Raw genomic sequence first — 23,612 nt, forward strand, 5'->3', positions numbered from 1 at the left:
AAGAATGGTCTGATGATTGTTTGTGATGAACCAAGGAGGTCCCTGTTGCTCTATGCTCTATGTTTGTGATGCTTGCTTATTGTTTTCCTGGTCCATATACTGCGCTTTATACTCACTCTGTTTGTTACGCATTGTATTTATATTGTACACAAGGAAGGGACTAGTATCTGAGATACAGGCTCGGCCTAGTTCAGATACTAGTGAACACTAGACTAAGTTTATAATGCGTTACTTATACTAAGAAATTATGTCTGAACCCTGTTTTAAGTATGTCGGCGTTAGTTATGAATTAAGAAGAGAAATTGATCAAATCGGAAAATAAAATGAAGTTACATCACTTCCGTTATGAAGTTGCAACGCTCCGACGAAAGGTGGCGTACGGCCAGAGCTGCGTGAAGTCGGGGGAGTCACTACAGAGTCGTCGTGTCGAGAGGACGTGTACTGCCGTTATAGTCGGGCAGTCTACCGCGAACCATCGTCTTGAGCGGACGTATCGAATAATTACGATCGGAACGTGGAGTGCTATAGTCGCTCACCTATAACTTGTAGGGACGTCAAGAAAGTGTGATCGGAAAAGAGCACCTAGCAAGTACGTTCACATGTCCCGATGATTCGGTCCGAATGTTGGAACCATGGGTGGTGGAGGGCCCCTTCGCGCTAACGTCCTTATGCGCGCTAGAAACGAGAGACTGTGTAACCGTTACGAATACCGTGACGTTGCCGTGAGTGTGTACCTTATGCTGTGACTTTATTTAATCGTGATACAAAAACTATGTGGAAGTAAATAAAATGATTGTGATACTGATGACGGCCATTATTGTCTTCTAACGCCCACTCTTCAAACGCCCACCCTCCATTCTGATGATGATGTTACGACCGACCCCACTGTTACGACATCAGAAGCGGGATTAGTGAACTTGGATGAAGACAATGTGATGCGACGTTCACAACAAGACAATGCAAGTTTCGATTATCACAATCAGAAGAAGATTATGATGACTATCACATTCGTGTGATCACGTGATGAAGATGTAGTGTCCATTGAAGATGGACCTGAATTTGAAGTGACCTGGACCTTGTTAATGATCGGCATCACTACATGCCGTGAGATATGATGGCGTGAACATCACAATATTTCCGTAATGTGTGCAGTCGTGTTAGGAAATTATGGTACCTCAACTTGGAAACTGTAATTACGGTGAGTCGTTTTCATACTGGAACCTTATTGTTATTGACTTCATTGCTGGGTGAATTTTCGTTTCTAATAATGAGGAAATTGATTTAAAATTAACTAGGAAATTACTATTCCCGTTTGTTTAAAAAGAAAATTGACGAGAAATATTGTGTCAATCCGTTCAATCATACCGCGTTTTCCAATCTGTTTTCATCATCGTCAAATCTTTGTATTTTGGTCTAAAAATATTTCGAATTGGTGTAGACACGCTTAACCTGCGTGATTAAAGTTGTATTTTCGCACTCCAAGCAAAAAGAAATTAATCATGACATGATAATTAAGCCTCGTTAAATAACGTGTTTTGTAATCTACCGTCATTCATCAAATCTTTCAATATTCAACATTCTTTATTGTAATCTTTTTAAACTGATTGAAAGAAAGTCTTGTGAATACGATAATACAGTGAATTCTTTTGTTTCATGTTATAACTTGGTTCGGCAATTGGTGGATTGCAAGCGGGGATGAAAATGGCGCGGGCTGAACTGTAGCCGTGTAAAGTGACGACATCATGGCAGCGCGTTGTATACCGGCCGGACTTGCTGCGCTGTTGCTGTTGAAGACCTAAACCATGTCACAAGACCAGTGGTTGATCTTTTATTGGAAATTCTTATAAGTCCTGGTGAGTCGTATCTGTTTTACCTGATTTGAGAGATGGGAAGTTTTAATAAGATACAAATGAATATAGTGCAGAAAGTTCTCTTTAGTTAACTTTAGTTAAATTGGAACTCGTAGTGAAGTGAAGTAAACATTGCGAAGTAAAATGATTTGGATTATGATTAAGTGAAATAGACTTGGAAAAAATGCCTCGAAGCGAATTGCCTTCTGAGTTAAATGTTACTGATTTAGAGAGTGAATAAGATGTTACACGGCACACATACTTTGGTATTGTTATTTTCTCTTTTGTTGTTGTGCTGCATTTCCAGCGTAGTCGTAACTGCAGTCCCGTTAGAGGCTGTTCAGGGCGCGGTGTGCGACTGGAGGTGTGGTGAGTGTGTAGGTCCATGGGGACCTGGTTTTAGTGGTATATGATTACCTTGTGGAAATGACCAATGATGGTCTGTTATGAAAGTGGCAAATGGTTGCCAATGTTATCACCGAGTATTAAGGTGCACTGTGGCTCCAGCGTAGTCGTAACTGCAGTCCCGTTAGAGGCTGTTCAGGGCGCGGTGTGCGACTGGAGGTGTGGTGATTGTTTAGGTCCATGGGGACCTGGTTTTAGTGGTATATGATTACCTTGTTGAGTTGACCAATGATGGTCTGTTATGAAAGTGGCAAATGGTTGCTAATGTTGACTTATAACCGAGTATTTATGTGCCCGTGTATGTGTGTGTATAATGAACAGTCTAAGATACTTTTTGTTTTTTTTTTTATCATTAGTTGTTGATTGAGGCATTCTTTCAAATTGTTTACTCTATGTGGTGATGCACTCTGGAAATCCACTTGATGGGTATGTGTACTGAAGTCTCATGTAGAGCTCATGTAGAGTCACAAGTAGAGCTCATGTAGAGTCACAAGTAGAGCTCATGTAGAGTCACAAGTAGAGCTCATGTAGAGTCACAAGTAGAGCTCATGTAGAGTCACAAGTGGAGCTCATGTAGAGTCACAAATAGAGCTCGGACGAGTCCTTTATAGAGTGTCATGTCAGGTCAGGAATGACCGAGCGAACTTGGATACTGTGCTGTGGTATATTGTTTCAGATTAACACACGAGGACGTGTGTCACGCAGGATGGCCGTGTCGGCGTTAGTTATGAATTAAGAAGAGAAATTGATCAAATCGGAAAATAAAATGAAGTTACATCACTTCCGTTATGAAGTTGCAACGCTCCGACGAAAGGTGGCGTACGGCCAGAGCTGCGTGAAGTCGGGGGAGTCACTACAGAGTCGTCGTGTCGAGAGGACGTGTACTGCCGTTATAGTCGGGCAGTCTACCGCGAACCATCGTCTTGAGCGGACGTATCGAATAATTACGATCGGAACGTGGAGTGCTATAGTCGCTCACCTATAACTTGTAGGGACGTCAAGAAAGTGTGATCGGAAAAGAGCACCTAGCAAGTACGTTCACATGTCCCGATGATTCGGTCCGAATGTTGGAACCATGGGTGGTGGAGGGCCCCTTCGCGCTAACGTCCTTATGCGCGCTAGAAACGAGAGACTGTGTAACCGTTACGAATACCGTGACGTTGCCGTGAGTGTGTACCTTATGCTGTGACTTTATTTAATCGTGATACAAAAACTATGTGGAAGTAAATAAAATGATTGTGATACTGATGACGGCCATTATTGTCTTCTAACGCCCACTCTTCAAACGCCCACCCTCCATTCTGATGATGATGTTACGACCGACCCCACTGTTACGACAAGTAAATAAAATAAAAAAAATAAAGTTATTTGTCAAAAAAGTTAATGTGACATGATTTCAAAGTGTATACATATTAGTACTCGTGACCGTACGTTCTTGTACGGGGTGTTAGTGACATAGTGACGAATACTGAGGGGGATCTTCTTCTTATCGTGTGGAATACCAGCCTCATCAACCCTGGTGTCAGCGTTATTATTGAGCCGCCAAAGGCCCCTGACATGACTTATGTAACGACTACATACTTAGGTACATCAGTATGTAGTAACCGGAACCAACGGCTTAACGTGCCTTCCGAAGCACGGATCATCTTACTTTGGGACAAGCAGGTGATCAGCCTGTAATGTCCTAACAAAACTAGGGATCACAAAGTGATTTTTGTGGTATGCTGCCACCGGGATTCGAACCCGGGGCCTCCAGATTGTGAGCCCAACGCTCAACGACTGGACCACGGAGGCTGTTTACTGAGACGAATACTCAGAGGGATGATTCAGTTCACTATTTTGAGTTAATATCAAGTGGTATTTTCTATCACAAAAGTATAAAATTGCGACGGAAAATTCCACTTGATATCAACTCAGTATCATAGACTGAAGCATCCCCCTGAGTATTCGTTACGATGTCACTAATACCCTGCATGAATTGCAACAATGTGACCGTTTAGACCCTCAGTATTCTATGTTAAAATCACTCACTATGCTCGTGATTCAAAACCTCTTAAATTATTAATCTTTGTAAGGCCAGGATGGCCTTAGATGGAAAGAAGTAGAAGATTGACGTAAATATTTAATAGCATTAGATTAACTATTGTAATAATGAATAATGGTAAAATATTTTCGTATCCGTCAATTTTTGATAACAATGTTGGACCTTTGACCTGAACCGAAGGTTTTTCTATTAAAAAAGCTTTGATTGGTGGCAAAAACTCTTAATCAACCGTTGAAGCGGCTAAAATGTTCGATGGACATACTTTTGTGTTACTAAGTATGTTAATAAACAAATCATAAATAAAGTTTTCTTAATAATAATCAATATTAATTTCACAGCCTATATACGCCCCACTGCTGGGCACAGGCCACCCCTCAATCAACCGGAGGGGGTACGGAGCATACTCCACCACGCTCCTCCAATGCGGGTTGGTGGTGGTGTTTTTACGGCTAATAGCCGGGACCAACGGCTTAACGTGCCCTCCGAAGCACGGAATCATCTTACTTTTTCAGACAATCAGGAGATTCAAGCCTGAAAAGTCCTTACCAAACAAAGGACAGTCTCACAAAGTGATTTCGACCATGTCCCCATCGGGAATCGAATCCGGACCTTCAGATCGTGAGCCTGACGCTCTAACCATTAGACCATGGAGGCTGTTAATATTCATGTTATGTTTTATTCAATTATAATAATATTGAAATCATACTTCGTCAAAAAACAAAAACAACACCACAATAGGCTTCGTCCAAATCTACCTACTCCAGAAGCTCGCCCCGAACCGCTTCCAGCTCAAAGCTACCCATTAAACTGGCCGCATTTCCACGTTGAACAGCCAGTGAAATGCGCTGTACCAAAAACGACCCGGAGCGCGAATCATGCCTCTTCTCACGTAACCGCCTCCCGAGCTCGCTAACGAAACCATCAGAATTGCAAATAATGGACTATCACAAGGGATTGGCTGACGACATGGCAACGACGTTTGTCGACATCATCGTCTGTGGTCTGTACTGTAAGCGCCCTTAACAGTAATCTGATTATGACCAGATTAATTAAGCGTGCACTTGATTATTATAATCCGATTATCATAAGTGCACACTCAATAACATTAATAATCTCTTTTGTATTAGCTAAGATGTTTCCTAATAGGCACTTGTAACAATAGGCTATACAGGTTGTGAGAAGCTGCAGTAGTTTTAGGCGGATGAGACGTTCGTTATGTAAAAATTGACGATTCAAAGTGTAACTATGTTACATTTTTGAATTTGAATTTGAATTTACCGATGGTTAAAAAGATATTAAATAAAAGCGGCATTTTAATGCCTTTGAGTAGTTTTTATTAATAATTTAATTTTCAATTATAATAAGATATAAAACTATTTAAGTATTAAATTCATTTTAGATAAGTAAATTGGCTATATATGGTAGAGGCTATCTATCAAAACCCCTATTTCAATTCTAGAAATTAAAAAAAACATTTATGCTACGTCTGAAAAGATAGGAGTTCTATGGATACAAAAAAGAAAAAATAGGAAAACAGCCATACTCACACTAAGCTGCTTCCGTCATAATAGACTAAACATTCCCGCCTCTCACCCGCTGTTTGAGTAATGCTATCCCGCACAACGCGACACATATCGCGGACTTCAGCCAATATATTTAGAAAAGCATGGTACGTTTATTAGACGAAGCCCGCGATATTTGTCGCGTCAAGCGCGATTTGTAACCTACGCTGCAGGGGCTAGGTCAATAGCAATCAACCCGCGTCAATTCTTCAATCCGACTGACAGTTGATGTTTCTATTGAGAGGCGATATTAATCGATATTCGATAAACCGAGCTTTATCATCAATTGGGTTTTTAATATGATTGATAACATTGTGTTTGATGTACGTGTTGGTATACTTAGTAGGTATTAAATGAAACGATTCGCGTTTCTCACGTTGGATGATAAGTTGTTTTGTTTTTGCCAATTTGTTTGGTGGCGATAAATTATTGCCATCAAAGTAAGATAATGCTATTTGAAATCAAACTGTTACAGGTGATTGGTACAACACTATTCTTGGAACTGGAGATACTGATTTCAATACCGTTAAGCCCATACCTCTGAAATTAGATTAGCATTCATTGATGAATCATACTTAAGCTTTACAAGAAAGAAGAAGTGAGACATTAAAGGTTAAGAAAAAAAATAATCAAATATATAATATGACATAACAAACACTTTATTGCACGTACATTAAATACAGATACACAAAACAAAAGAGAAATGGAAAGAGTACATTAGGCGGTGTTATTGCTAAGTAGCAATATCTACCAGGCACCTTAATAGGTTTTAAACAAAAAACCTCGAGCCGTCTCTAATTATATCATAATTTTAATATCCTCGAGCATAGCATATCGTTCGATAAAAGAAATATTGCGATGAAACCAATCGATAATATATTAAAATGTTAAATTAAAAGTTATAAATGCAAAAGGAACAATATAATACAAAGGACGAACAATCATTTTCTAAAAATATTGAATTCACAAGTGCCTAACAATTTAACAGTAATAAGTATTTAGCGAAATCACAGCCAAAAACCACCTTGTGTAAAGAACCACAGAATAAACACTTCAAATAGACGTGTCACACCTAAAAATTGACAAGTGGTCACCATTCATAATGGCCAACTGCTGACCTTAAGAAAATGACGATTTCACATTGTTAGGTTTTGCACTTTAAAACTCAAGAGTCATTGACGTACAGAACAAAATAGATTTGGATCCGGTTAAGAGCTAGAAATGTCTGGCTTCTTGATTTACAGGTTTTAAGATGCAGATATTGTGTCATGTTTGAATCCTAGAGAAATATAAAATGAATATTGTGAAAGATACCAGTAAAGTAGTTACCTAGTTAGAATAATGTTATGTTAACTTTAGTTTTACTTTTAGGTATTAATTTTTTGTTGCACCAAGTTGTTTGTAAATGTTTATTTCCTTTTGGTGGTTGCCTGGAAGAAATTGCTTTAGAGCAATAAGGCCACCCAAATTGTACTGTATTCATGTGTTATGTCTGATTGTTTAAATGTAGTTCTGTGCAATAAAGTATATTTGATTTGATTTGAATAATTATTATCTTCACGTTCACCACCTATCACGTTGGTCTAACAGAAAGCTTGGTGAAGTGTAAGTACTTTGTTCATATTGCGATGGATTTACCTCTGACTAACTCATTGGGTTGGGATATCGTCGTTGGCTTATGTTTTGTTATGTAATAGTTACGAGTATATCTGTGTCGTGATAGAAAATATTACCAGGTGATTATTTATTTATAATATAACCATTCATTAAACATTTTCATTAATGTGAATGTAAAAATTGTATTGTAGTATTTTCATTTTGTATGTGTCATTTCAATATCGCTTTATGACAATCATACGTCATTTGATAAACATACGCCAGATAATGATGATGACTTAAGGAAAGTTCTACTATGAGGTTGCTATTTTGATCGCAAATTAACTGTAAAATAGGCAATTCCTGTACAAACTTCAACAATAACTTATTTAAAATTTAAACTCGACTCATTAGTATGCGAGTTTTGAGTGCGTTCGAACGAGCAGAGCGAGTGAACAGAGTATGTTAGCGAGTTACTTGACGATACGTGAGCGCTCTTCACAATCGGTCTCAATTACGCAAGAAGAGAACATACAGACATACAAACAATGTTAACGACGATGTGAGAAGCTAAGATCAACACTACGATGGTAAATAATGACAGCATTGTCACCTTTATACGTGCTACTATGAAATCCGGAAATGAGGGTATGATTAAAGGCAAAGATCTCAATAGACACATAGAAAACATTTTTATTTGACTGTATTGTAGACGAAATAAAATCTCAGTAATAAGAACAAGAAAAAAAATTTCAAAGGTTCATAACCTTAAATATCCAGTACCTTATCAAACATCAAGCTTTGCCTTAAAAAATGCCAAATATTTAGTAAAACCTACAGATTTACAGTAAAAAAGCCAAAAGTAAGTACCTGTTTATCTAAATGTAGACAAATCTATAAAGTTTAAATCAAGACTTAAGATATCAATTTCTCGCGAAGACAATCTCACATTGTAAACAATGTTTTCTGTCAAAAAAGGTGAAAATCGTATTCTTCAAGCAGCGCACAAAACACCTCATCTGTCTCTATTTGGAAATCCGAGCCGGTATGAATATGCATTGCTTGGTAAGGTAAACAACAACTGTGGACGCTAATCAAACAAGAAAACTGTGTGTGTGTCCAGACTTCGTTGTGGTGGTCTTCTATTGTTGGGACCACCTCAGTGTCGCATGTTCCACCTTTGTGCGTATTTGTTTTGCCTTTTGTTTAAGCAACTTTCACAATTAACTCATATATGACGGATTCCAGCTGCTCAGTTATGTTATGGTCCGTCACGTAATTTCTTTGTACTTTATTGTCTTGCGTATTTATCGTTTTCTTTCATTTTATTGATCGAAAGATCTTTTTGATATTCTTTAAGTTAGAAACTTTGTTGAAGATACTGAAGATAGAAATCACAATGACATGTATGTATTGATAATATCCATTGCAAATTCCCGACATTAATAGAATAGAATTTATTCAAAACTATAATAATAATATTTTAGATTTAAGCTATCAGTTTTATTAAAAATTTTATTATTAAATTTTATTATTTAGTACAAAACAACATACAGTATCATTACCAATATAATAATAATAATCATAATATTTTATCATAATGATACATCTAGTTCATTGGTTTATTACGTCATTGAAATGATACAATTAGGTAAGAAAAAGTACAATTAACTGTGCATCATATTATTTTAAATTTTTAAAATATATCATATCCAATAAGCAATACAGATATTTTGTGTTGAATGATGTTAAAATTTGTGTTTCATAAATTCAGTCATTTTATAAAATATTAAATAATATATACTGTATATTTCGTGCAGCTAATTTCTCACATAGATCATAATAGCCGGGACCTACTGCTTAACGTGCCCTCTGAACCGAAGTTCATCTTACTCTCAGAAAATCGGGTGATCAGCCTGGAATGTCCCTATTAAACAAGGGATCACAAAGTAGTTTTTTGTGATATGACCCCACTGGAATTTGACTTCAGGACGTGTGGATTGTGAGCCCAACGCTTAATCACCTGGCTCACGGAGGCCGTCACTTTATTTGAATCTGCACAACCAATGACTTGGGCGGCCTCCGTGGTCCAGTGGTTGAGCGTTGGGATCACGATCCAGAGGCCCCGGGTTCGAATCCCGGTGGTCTCATAAAGTGATCAAACTAGGGATCATAAAGTGATATCACAAAAATCACTTTGTGATCCCTAGTTTGGTAAGGATATTACAGGCTGATCCCCTGATTGTCCGAAAGTAAGATGATCCGTGCTTTTAAAGGCACGTCAAGCTGTTGGTCCCGGCTACTACTTACTGATGTAAGTATGTAGTCGTTACACGAGTTATGTCAGGGGCCTTTGGCGGCTCAATAATATCCGTGACACCAGGGTTGATGAGGTTGGTATTCCTCCTCACAATCCACACGAAAGAAGAAGAATGTCTTGGTTGGAGCTATCTGTAACGATCCCATAATTTCCTCATACAATTTCTCAATTACAAAGGAAATATCTACATCTATCATATATAATTTAAGTTTAACTTCTATAACCACAGCTTAGACATACGATTTATACGTTTGTAATGACAATTTAATACTCAGTACCATAACGATAAAAACTCTTTACAAATCATGACATCAAATATAATTTTAAAGATTGTGAAACCAATAAAAACGATAATGAAATCTTAATGCGTGTTAATAATAACAAACCAACAAAAGCCACTCACACACGCACAAAGAAAATAAACAATAACTCAACAAGTACTCAACATCCATTCTAGAGGTCACAAACCATTGTCTGGGCATAAAAAGTTCATGAACCATCCAATGTAATTTGACCCCTTGAGAATTCTCATATCTTCACTTACAGCTGTTAAGCGTCTGACTGTATAAATCTTGAGGATGAATAATTATGAAGATTAGTTCAGTTAGTAGTACGCTCACTATGATTAAGGTCATGTGTTCGATGCAGGTTTCTTTGATTCTTTACGGGACTTAATGTTTTTCCTCCTATAGCATTCAGTACTTGGTCGGACAAATGGGGGACGCTCAGGGATCTCTTGCTCAATAGATTGATGTCATTTAAATGTCACAGACCTGTTTACTTGTCTTTTTACAGGTTTTTACACGAACATTTACGCGATAAAATAGCAGATACAATATAAAAAAAAACAGAAGATCCTGCTATTGTTTTTAAATATTGACCAATTGAGTGGTGACTTCATCTTTTATTTTACATATGACGTGATCATGCCTATTATTCTAACAGGAGTTGTTGTAGCTGTTAAACCGTCTAGGATATCGGAGAACTTTTAACAATGCCAATTCATTAATTATCAATACATACTCAAAAACATCAAATTTTTGACACGTTGCCTTTATGATGTATTAAAAAGTCCGTCAACATTTCTTAATTTCAGACAATAGTTACGTTTTAACATGCAAAAAAGGAAAGGCTTGAAACATAAAATTGATATTTTATGTTCATCGTCGTAGGTTTTATTTTTTTCTCAAATAGAAAATGGTTCTGGAACAGGGAATTATTTGAGATGACTATCAAGAATCATATTGTGAGTGAGCGAGAACAATTATGGGGAATTTTGTATTTGTCATTTTTCATTCGCTTTTTCTTTTAACCTACTCTAACCTACCCTAACACTATCGCAAATTCTTCTATCCTGGAGAGGTATGAGTAGCACACCTATTTTTTTTTCCATATACAATCGCCCGAGAACCTTTTATTAATTGAGGTTAGGTCACGAATTCCATTTCGCTGCCATTCTGACACATTTCTCTTGCGTCTTCTATATTCATCAATCGTTTCATACACACCGATCCAGAGTACATCGTACTAAACCTTTTCTAAAACCGTCTCCAATTTGGTCAACGTATGTCTTCTTAGGTTTTGCTCTGCCAGTTCTACCAACAACCTTCGCCTTATATATTGTTTTCGTAATCCTTTTATCCTTCATGATTAGTTTCTAATTGTTTATTACCACCATCAGAATAAACACTTCATTCATCTTCATCTTTCTCCAGACAATCCTCATCTTCAACTCTCAGATGTCTAGTTAGACTGGCAATGTGAAATTTTAAAACGCATGTCAAAGGTTAAGCATTATCTTATGTTAATGCATACTCCAGTGCGGCGTAAATCAATTATAGTACGCGACCCCGGGGTCAGCCGGTTCGATTCCCTGCGCTTTACACCTATTAGTGTTATGTAATATTAAAATGCAAAATTTATTGTTGCTCTAAGCTAAGTTTTCGTCTAATAAGATGTTATTGTTTTTTATAACATTAGCACTTTCTAAATCTTGTAGTGTTATTAGATCATCGGTAAATGCTTAAATGTTGTTCTCTCACGTATATAACGTGTGTTGTAACTAATAGTCGCCTTAATTTAATTTTATTGTAAGCCTGCAGCGATTTAGTTAGAAATCGTAATTTATCCAAATTTTGAAATTCTGCAAAATTTTGCTAACATATTAAAAATACCTTCATAATTTTACATCTTTTAATGCATTCTCATTCCTATTCATCCTAAGTAGAATGATAATAAAGATGATCAGGTACATTTAGCATATTTTTGTTTGCTAAAAGCAATGGAATTTTTTTACCGCTGTTCTTAAGATTTTGATGAAGTATTGTGCGAATTCAGTGATGTTTTATAAATAAAATGTCCAAATGATGTAACTTTTTACCTACACGATAAATGATTATTAATCATATTATCAATCAATATTATACTTAATCCATGATTTAGTAGTCTGGAAAACCCAAAATGTTTGTTCATCTCAATGATTACGGATATAACAATTACTAAAATACCAACGATCAAATCCCCGAAATGAAACATAATAGATTTTTTCCAAACAGCAACACCGTAAACACCAACACGTAACAATCAAAATTTTCCACATTAAAATCAGAAATCAATAAAAAACTCTTTACTTGGATGACTAGCGGTTTCCTTTGCTCCATACAAAGTACGGTCAACAAAACAGCAGTGCTACCGACAAAGATTTTATTGATGCCCACGGACAATTGACTCGCGATGACTAGGCAATCTGTACTTCGATAATCTAATTGTCGGATTGTATTCTGATTTGTTGATTGTACCACCGGTTTAGAAAGTACGGTCAGTAGAAAAGGTGGCTTTAGAAAACTAATAATCTACAAAACATGTTACATATTCATGACGTCATTATACCTATTTACTTAAAAAAAATTGCGTCAGACAGAGTACTGCGGGACGGAAGGCATGAGGGAAACGACTGTCCAATTTTTCCCTAAAAAGTAGCATGGAGAATGCTGGAGCGCGGCTCTTAAATTGGTGATGACTTAAAAATACAATTCTTTAATAACGTTAGCAGTGAAGCAGTAATAAAGTCTTCTAGACCTCAGCTTTAGTTCACAGATCACGCATACTTACTAATATATTTTAGATAACAGTGAACTTTGTAAAAAAACTAATCTAAACTTACACGCAAAAAAAGAAGATTACTTTTGCCTAAACTTTCATAAGTTAAAAATATTGCTTCAATCCACAACCTATGGGTACAGAGCCACAGGCGGTCGCTACTAAAATCTATAAATTTAATAGCAGTAATTATAATATCCAAATATTATATATGTATCTAGTTCTATAATATATTCAAGTAGCATCGTACGCGCATGAATTTCATTATAGCAGATCAGATTGATAGCATTCATTTATAATATTTTAAATATAATTGGTAGAGAAAGGAGAATCTTCATTTTTTTTTTAACAAAATTTGAAATAAAGCAGTTTGAACGCCGCTGGTCATAATAACTTGAAAAATTACTTCGTATAAATTGGTTTTGGTGAGAAAAAGTTTGCATGAATATTAAAGGAGTATTAACTATTAAACGGTAGAAAAGTAACGGTTTACTTCTAAATGTAAATTATTTTTGGTAGGCATTCGTTTTGATGCCATTGGTTATCAAATTAGGCGTGAATCAACCATTAAGACCCCTATAAGTATTCATGATTCCATCGACTTATTATTCTAAGTTCAGTATAGCTAATTAACCGTTAATTTAAATTTATCCAAAGCACACCCATTTTTGGCGGTGGATTGGCCATGTCCTTAGAAGACCTGTGGAGCATCCGTCCCGACGAGCTGCACCTGGTGTGCGCGTGGAAAACGCAAAAGGGGCCCAAAGAGACCTGGCGACGCTCGGTTGACTGAGAGTTAAAAACTCGCGGCATATCATGGGAGCAAGTTACAGAGACTGCAAAAGATCGCGAGGAGTGGAAATCTGTTATTCAAGCCATACATCCCAACAGGGGATACAAGGATTAGAAGTAGAAGAAGACATCCGTTTTTCCCGATATTTTTTCTTTCCCACCCAATGTTTTCTTTCCCCGCCCATCACTAGTCGTGAGCTTAATTTTTATTTTTTCATCAATCATGTTTGTTCCACCTTTTGTTTTGTGCCGACCGTACATTCATACAACCGGGCCAGCGCGACCGTCGAATTAACAAAACGAGAAACTATTGTCAGTAATAACATATTATTTTGCAACATGTCCATTTTATAATAATATTGTCATTAGCACCCGAACAAAATGAAAATGTTGTGTTTTTTTTATAAGATTAATCCGTTTGTATGGACAATAGGTAAGTTTGTTGTGTTATTTCTTTTCTTGTTGTAGTCGTTAGCGGGGTTTTGATTTTATAAGGTCGTTGTACCTGTTGCGCAATTTAAATTTATTGTCTACTTTTACACAACAACTCGAAATTAACCATAATGTTTTTATTTTGAATAGCACAGAGTCTGTTGCTGATAATGGTTTTGTTACTAAGTAGTTTAAGTTTTTTGTATTATTTTTTAAGGGTCTGGCTGAAAATCACGTTGTACCGGGTGAGAGCCTTCAGCGCTCCCCATTTGTCCGGCCAAGTAGTTAAGTCACGTCAAAAAAAGGCTGAAAATCGGCGTCATGTTGCCTACCATAACATGGGTTGATACCACATCAGCCGAGCTAGTACCCGCAAATATTATTAAGTAGTTAATGTAACGTCTTAAACCTAAATATAGATTTTATGTATCTATCTATCTAGGTATCTATCTATCTAATTATTATTTTACAATGATTTATGGAAAGCTAGGACGGAAAACATTGTCAGTTTAAAGACATAATCCTTCTATGATAGATTTGGTGTAACTTTTAGTTTTGTTACTGTGCATGGCGTCCTTTTATAACGTAAATTTATATTTATTTCTTTTTATCTTACTTTCTTTTCGCTGTGCAGCAAATATATTCGGACACCCGCTACCTTAGGTTGAGTACAACGTGATTTAACGGTAAGTACTTTAGATGGCGACCACGTGTCGGACGACGCTCAGTGGGTAGGCCCGCTACAAGGTGGACCGACGATCTGGTGAAGGTCGCGGGAAGCCGCTGGATGCGGGCAGCGCAGGACCGATCGTCGTGGAAATCCTTGGGGGAGGCCTATGCCCAGTAGTGGGCGTCATACGGCTGATGATGATGATGATGACTTTAGATTAAATTTTACTGATTTTACTCGCCATAAGACGCACAGAAACCTCGGTTCTTAGGTCATCTTGCAATAGATGTACTTTTTTATTTAATTCTAAGTATACTTTATATAAGCTCATTAGCGTTCAGTATTGCTAAAGTAATGGTGTTATGGTTGGATGGCTAGATTAGTCGTAACATAGTTTGATTTCACAGTGTTAGCACGCTGTGTTTAATAGTATGGTACGAGTCAAGAGCGATTAGGAAGGAATTTGATCATTTCGACTAAAATTAAAAAAAAAAGGAAGTAAGAAAGAAATTATTTATTGTAAAAGGACATCACACACGACCTCAGCTCGCGACAATAAACACTACAGAACCCTGATACCGAACCCGCCGGCGTGGTTGACTGTTTCCCTCATTCACCGCTTATCGCTATCGAACTGCTATGGTTGATTAATTATTTCAAATATTATCCTCAGACAACGCCCTAAGCCGAGATTCGCGCCCAATTTGGTGCCATCAGGCCTGTTACCTTAAATTTTAACAATACAAAAACATCAGACTCGAAATTTCATACACACTTTCACATGGTAAATGAACATTTAGATTGTCTTGTTGATTCGATATGGATCAGGAAATATTAAACTGACAATTCTCATCATCATCCTCTCTAGCATTATCCCGTTTGTCACACGGTCTACTTACCTTACCTAAAGATTTGACAGGTCCGGTAACCAATTCATTGACAATTCTCGATTTTATAATATAATTATATTTCTTAATGTACACCTTATCACCGTGAGGTTCATCATATCCATCTTTGGACTTCGTATCAACAGTGGCTGCAAGTTGTCTTTGATTACTTGTGGCTCTGCCCACCCCATTGGGGATTACGGGCGTGAGTTTATGTATGTATGTATGTATGTGTCTTAATGTACAATCATAATCAGATTCTCAGCGTGATTATCCAAATTCGTTTTTTGTTAGTGTCTTGCACATTTTGTTTGTAATAAGTGTTTTATAATTATTTGTTGTAGCTTGTAATTGGTATTTGCTTATTTAATTTGATGTATATTTTGTATATAAGCAACAATATATATATCTACAATGTTTTTAACAGGGGAGCTTTTTGTTTTATGTATAAAAGTAATGTTTTGTTGTGTTTTTTTGTTTGTGTTTTGTTTTGTTATATAATAACAAAACAATGTTTAGTTCGCCTATCGCTTGTCCCTCACATCATCACGACCCGACAGCTGCTAACATCAATCATTTGAAACAATCGTGAGGTCACTTTATATCGATGACAGATCGTCAGTGGTTCTCCTTTATAGTGCTCAGCGATATTTTCAATCTATTAGCGAATTTGGATACGTAGCGTATTTTTTTTTTACGTGAATTATTTATTGTAGATATGCCGCACATCGCATTAACTACTTGGTTGGAAAAAAAGGGAGCGCTGACGTTCTCACCCGGTACGAAATTTAAGACAACAGGCCTGAGGGTGCTCAGTTGGGGGCGAGCCTCGGTTTAAGGCTAGACTCGGAAGTGATACGTCTCTTCTTCTTGTCGTGTCTCTCCATTACTGGAGGTTGGTCATCAGTTCATGGTGGAATAGGTCTTCGACTCGAATAGGTCACCGCCTGGCATAGTTGAACAACATCAAGGAGTGGAGACACACATGGTGTAGGTTTTTATATAACTTGCATTGTTTTGTACCGGGATGTCAGGTTATCTTCTTCTTCTTCATCATTCTAGCGTGAATCCCTTGATTTTGCGCCGGGGTATGCTCTTCTGCTGTTCTTCTTCCACTTTGTCTTATCCTGGACATCGTCTTCGGCCGCAATTCTCCATGTCTTTTTTCACAATACACACCCACCTTAGCTTAGATCTTCCCCTTGGTCGATATCAGATGACCACGAATTGTCCGCGTGGAATTTGGTTATGTTGCAGTCAATAGCTACTCTATATCTTATCCTGGGTTTCGATCTATTTTTTTTATTGCCTCCTCTCTGTCTGATTGTATTTTTATCAGAAGCCAAGTACTACAAAAATGTACTTTTCTGGCATGGATTTTGCACTTTTATTTTATTGCGATACATCATTGATAAGTCGCGAGTATAAGCTAGTACTGATACAATTATAATTTTGTTGCGTCTCCAGTATTAACTCTCTATGTTCGCATGTACTTCGTCAGTAATTCACCTGTCATATTCTTTGTTTTCTATTGTGGTCGTTTTGACCCTGTCTACGGGAATCTAAGATGGATTACCATGGCTTGCCATTTAATTGCAATATTTATTGATGTAAGTCATACGTTGGCGAATATGCTGTGGTCAATTGAGAATATTAAAGAAAGGTCAGGTTAAGTTTGATGAAAGTGGAATGTCGTGGCCATTGCCTACCCCAATAGGAAATGTCATATAATGTTACTACAGTACAGACTATAATTTAATCTTCTACCATGTGGGTTGTGAGGTGGATTACCAACCCCATCAACCCTGGTGTCAGGGTTACTATTGACCCTTCCAAAGGCCCCTGACATGGCTCATGTAACGACTACTAACTTACATCAATAAGTAGTAACCGGGACCAACGGCTTAAAGTGCCTTTCAAAGCACGGATCATCTTTCTTTCGGACAATCTGGTGATCAGCCTGTAATGTCCAATAACCAAACTAGGGATCACAAAGTGATTTTCGTGAATCCCGGTGGGGATACCCACCGGGATTTGAACCCGGGACCTCCAGATAATATTTACAAATGCTTTATTGCAAACAAAGAAAATAATGATACAAAAACAAAAATCAATGAATAGTACAACGGACTTAATGCATATTATAATGGCCGGGGTCCACACGTAGAGTAAAATAATTAAATAAACATTAAAGAAAAAAAAAATGTCAATTTCGCTCCCATGGCTAATAAATTTTAATTTTCCGTAAGTAAATCCAGTAATGATTTACAAACTACTTTGTCATAAAACTTTTTTTATAGAGGATTAACATTCTTAGTGCTCAGCCTATAATAATATAAGTTTAAAAAATAAAATAAACCAGCCCATAGCTAATTTTATACGTTATTTTAATGGCAATAGAATTGGATATTAAAGAGAAGAAATATTGCGTGGCAAAGGTTACCACTAATATGGGAGAAATTGTTTTTAGGTCATAAAACTTTTTGTCATTTGTTTTATGTATAGAGCCGCCATTTTTTATGTTTATGAATGTGGCTGCTAATGTTTTTATGGCTCGCTTTCCTTTTACTTAATTTTATATAAGTAATCGATTCGAGGAATAAATTTAAGATTTATCAGAATATTTTTTTAGTAAATTGCATATTTATGTTTTATTTTTTATTTTTCAATTATTACGTCTTCTGATTTCTCGGTGGATAATGACCAAAAATAGCTTTTAGATCTATCTGCCAACTCTGCAAATGTTGGAGGTCATTTTTAAGGTAACTGGCCGACAATATAACATAAGAAGAACATGATAAACTATTTGGTAGGTTAATCGCATATAACCTGAGCCTACAATCAATTAAAAAAAGCAAGTAGTCAGGGATTACCGCTTTTTTAACGACCCCCGTGGTCCAGTGGTTAAGCGTTGGGCTCATGATCCGGAGGTCCTAGGTTCGATTCCCGGTGGGGACATATCACAAAGATAACTTTGTGGTCCTTAGTTTGGTTAGGACATTACAGGCTGATCACCTGATTGTCCGAAAGTAAGATGATCCGTGCTTCGGAAGGCACGTTAAGCCGTTGGTCCCGGTTACTGCTTACTGATGTGAGTAAGTAAGTAGTCGTTACATGAGCCATGTCAGGGGCCTTTGGCGGCTCAATAGTAACCCTGACACCAGGGTTGATCAGGTTGGCACTCCACCTCACAACCCACACGATAGAAGAAGAACGCTTTTTTGGAAAACTTAAGTTTGGATGTCATTTTTGTTAACAAAAACTTGTAATAGAAACGCTTATTTCAATGCAGGTAAAAAAATTGTGGTCTCAATCGTTACTCGGATTGATTTAACCTTATGAAATGGTATGTACCTAATCCGCTGGTATCTACCACATGAACACCGCCCTACAACGCGTGCACCGCTACGAAATCCGCGTCGTGTGAAAATCGCCTTATATCACGATAGGCAATTGTCTTCTGCATCATCACCAGCCCATTATCGTCCCCACTGCTGGGACACGGGCCTTCCCTATGGATAGATAGGGAGATCGGGCCTTAAACCATCACGCGGGCCCATTGCGGATTGATGGTTATTAACGACTGCTAATGCAGCCGGGACCAACGTCTTAACGTGCCTTTCGAAGCACGGAGGAGCTCGAGATGAAAACTTTTTTTTTGTGGTCACCCATTCTATGACCGGCCTTTGCGAAAGTTGCTTTACTTCAACAATCGCAGACCGAGCGCGTTAACCGCTGCGCCACCGAGCTCCTCTCTTATATTGTCTTCTGCAATACAGTGAATTTCAAACACGACCAGTACATATTTTACAAATTATCACTAAAAGTACAATGTAGTACATTGTGAAGTGTGCATAATCCTTAAGCGCGTTATATCTCTTTACAAAGTAACAGTAAAATAGGCTGTGGCTAACTTACATTTGGTTGTAGCTTTAAAGAATTACTGGATATGACTACTTTTTTTACACTTTAAATAAATACTGGGAGTATAGACATACATAAACTCACGCCCGTAATCCCTAATGGGGTGGGCAGAGCCACAAGTAATCAAAGACAACTTGCAGCCACTGTTGATACGATGTCGTAAGCTGGATAAGATAAACCTTACGGTGATAAGGGATCAGCCTATCGCCCATAACATTAGTCCATCATGTTAGAGTCCACAATCCCTCTGGCAGTATAGAGTTACGACATTTTGCTGGTGGCGCGACTGTGGTTGCGTCGCCACCAGTGAAGTGCCATTTCCGGGAATTTTCCTTTTGTAAATACTCTATATAATAGTACACTGGTTGCTTTTCTTTTTGAATTTGTTCTTTCTTGTAATCTGGTCTTGTCTGCCTAAACGCTGGGTAATAAAGCTCTTTTTTTTACAATAGTTTTGCGCCTTTACTCCCGGAAACGTTCCCACAGTGGGTACATTTCCGGGACAGCCACGTCACTGTCACCACACGATCTATCGCATCTAGCATAGAACGGCGTCTTCAATCGTATGGCGTCTGACGTCACACATAAAGGTTTCCTGGAAGAGATTGCTAGGCCGCCGGCCGCAGTTTGGTAGTACCCAAACTGATTGTAATTATTTTAAGTGCAATAAAGTAAATTGTATTGTATTGTAAATCATGGAAATCACATGATATTCTCGCGTATGATGGAGTAAAACTTGAGATTGGCTCGTTCATTCGATTTCGTTCATTTTTTTTGCTTCTTCTTCTTCTTTTATCGTGTGGGTTTGTAAGGTTAATTACCAACCTTATCAACCCTGGTGTCAGGGTTATTATTTAGCCGCCAAAGGCCCCTGATACGGCTCATGTAACGACTACTTACTTTCATCAGTAAATAGTGTTTTTGCTGTATTCGTATTTCTTAGAATAAGGTTCAATAATTAAAAGATTTTGTTTGAAAAATTCACTGGAAACTTTGAAAATATGGGTCGATCGATTAATATAGTACCTACTATTCAACAGAAGGACTATTTCCGTAAGTACATAGATATTTCAATAAGATAACAATTAACAATCTTCTCAATGCGCGGTAAGAATTAGATCAATCAAAGTACGTAAGCTAGTGTTGTGACATTCATTAGCATAGTGATGTATTAGTCGATATTAGGTCGATCGATTCTTTTCTATCTCACACTACTAATATTAAATACGTTAATGAACGTGTCGATAGCAAGTATCTACTTGTTATGGAGTATAAAACTCTCACAGACCAGCTTTATTATAATACCAGTCATATGCAACACCGGATATTGTCCAGTTAAACGTTATTATTATTACCGCCGACGATTTTATCTTCTAGTCTTGTCTATCAGCGCCATCTATCGAATGTTCCTGTTATTGAAATTCGTGATTAGGCCTTTTTGCCGTTCTATTCTCTTATAAATATAATTTCATATACTTCTTCTATCGTGCGGTTTGTGAGGTGAAGTACCAACCTCATCAACCCTGGTGTCAGGGTTACTATTGAGCCGCCAAAGGCTGACATGGCTCATGTAACGACTACTTACTTACATTAGTAAGTAGTAACCGGGACTAACGCTTAACGTGCCTTCCGAAGCACGGATCATCTGACTTTCGGACAATCAGGTGATCAGCCTGTAATGTCCTAACCAAACTAGGGATCACAAAGTAATTTGTGTGATATGTCCCCACCGGGTTTCGATTCTAGGACCTCGAATCGTGAGTCCAACGCTCAACCACTGGACCACATATAACTCCATATTGCTCATAATGCTGAACTGGCGTCTTCCTTGGCATATCGTCTAAATTATCGGATTTTAATGCAGGTACAGTCATGAGCAATATTATACCCACTTTAGAACCCTGTCGCACTATCATATTTGACATTTAATTAGATTTACGTTTGAATTTGTCAAAAACAGTTAATGTGACATGGTTTCAAAGTGTATACTTATTAGTACTTGTGACCGTACAACCAGCAATGCGATCTCGGGAATGTTTTTAAGTCTTTAATAGTAAGGGCATTGGCTGCTTTTCTTCTACAAATTGTTCTTTTTTGTACTCTGGTCTTATCTGCTTGAAAGTTAGGTAATTAATGAAGCTCTTTTTACATACATTTTGCGCCTTTTACGAGGTACCTCGATAAAAAAAAAAACTAGATTGACATCACTTTACAACTTTCTCTCTTGTCTTTTTGAAAAATCACATTCGAATGTTATTTTTGTTAACAAAACCTTGCATAGGCAAGTTAGTTTCAAAAAAATGTGTTCTCATTTTTATACGGAATGAAATTTACTGAATTAAATCGAAGTTTTAATGAACAAAATCACATCATAATGTGATTTTTTTTTTAAAAAAAGCGCACGTTTTTTCCACTATAAAACGATTTTATGATTTGTTACCGTCGATTGTCATAATAGTTTGCAACTTGGCTTAATAATGAATAATTATAATCTATTCTCCTAATGCTGTTCAAACAATGCCTTCACAATTTTAGTATCCAGTACACATACATACATAAACTCACGCCTATTTCTCACCGGGGTAAGCAGAGACTATAGAATTCCATTTGCTTCGATCCTGACATACTTCTCTTGCTTCCTCCACATTCATCAATCGCTTCATACACGCACGCCGGTTCAGAGTAGATCGTATTAAACCTTTTCTAAGGACATCTCCAATTATCCAGTACCTAAATAATAATGGGAGAGAAAGACCTAGAAGGACGTACCAAATTGGAGATGTCCTTAGAAAAGGTTCAGTACGATCTACTCTGAACGCGCGTGTATGAAACGATTGATGAATGTGGAGGAAGCAAGAGAAGTGTGTCAGCGATGTAAATGGAATTCCATACTCTCTGCTTACCCCTGTGGGAAATAAGCGCGAGTTTTTGTATGTTTGTGTATGTACATCATCATCAGCCCATTAACGTCCCCACTGCTGGGGCACGGGCCTTCCCTATGGATGGATAGGGAGATCGGGCCTTAAACCATCACGCGGGCCCATTGCGGATTGATGGTTAATAACGACTGCTAATGCAGCCGGGACTAACGGCTTAACGTGCCTTCCGCAGCACGGAGGAGCTCGAGATGGAAACTTTTTTTTTAGTGGTAACCCATCCTATGACCGGCTTTGCGAAAGTTGCTTAACTTCAACAATCGCAGACCGAGCGCGTTCACCGCTGCGCCACCGAGCTCCTCATGCATGTGTGTATATCTCTTCTTATTGTGTCGATGGCAAACTAAATAGTATCGGCCAAAACTTGGCAACAAGTATGGCGCTATCTGCAGCGCTCATCAGATCCTCCTGCGTGCAGGTGTTCGGGCACGCAGGAGGATCTGATGACCATCCCGCGGGCCCAGTGCGGATTGATGGTTATTAACGACTGCTAATGCAGCCGGGACCAACGGCTTAACGTGCCTTCCGCAGCACGGAGGAGCTCGAGATGAAAACTTTTTTTTTAGTGGTCACCCATCCTATAACCGGATTTTGCGTATGTACCAATAATAATTATATAATACCGCAACAATATTACTTTTAAAACTTCCGTATCTAAGGCCACTTTTAGTATCTCTATAAAGGTGCGCACACACTCGCACGGTTCACAGAGCAACCTAATCAACCTGAGTGGTCATGTGTGCGCGTTGTCATACCACTTTCTACATAATTTTTTACAAGACCGCATCTATAGTGCAGGCCACTTCTCAAGATTTCTTTTTTATGGCAGGCTGTTTAGTGTTCGTAGCTTGCGGTTGAAGTTTGTTACTATTTTATGCTTGTTTACTTATGCTTTATTGGTGTTTTGTTACAATTTGGCGTTGTTAGGCGTATGTTACCTAGAAATATGATGAACTTATTTTTTTTCTTTATTTTAGAATGGATATCCCAAAAAGTGGAGAGATGATTAGGAAGTATTTGCGTATTTGGTGAGGTGTGGGTACTTAATTCATCTTGCAATGGATGTACCTCTGTCTACCCCATTGGGATATAGTC

The 23,612-nt window shown here is 37.8% G+C and overlaps 1 protein-coding gene and 1 long non-coding RNA gene across 2 annotated transcripts in view; one reads left to right on the forward strand and one right to left on the reverse strand.

Moving 5' to 3' along the window:
* The window catches only part of LOC126375491 (transcription factor SOX-5), a 414,266-nt gene that overhangs the window by 299,231 nt on the left and 91,423 nt on the right, over positions 1–23,612 (reverse strand). The window lies entirely within an intron of this gene.
* On the forward strand, positions 278–3,503 carry LOC126375614 (uncharacterized). The gene is made up of 2 exons (XR_007567625.1): positions 278–2,231; positions 2,432–3,503. It is a non-coding gene; the product is annotated as an uncharacterized LOC126375614 (long non-coding RNA).

Source organism: Pectinophora gossypiella, chromosome 19 (genome assembly GCF_024362695.1).
Source record: "Pectinophora gossypiella chromosome 19, ilPecGoss1.1, whole genome shotgun sequence".
NCBI classification, from domain to species: domain Eukaryota; kingdom Metazoa; phylum Arthropoda; class Insecta; order Lepidoptera; family Gelechiidae; genus Pectinophora; species Pectinophora gossypiella.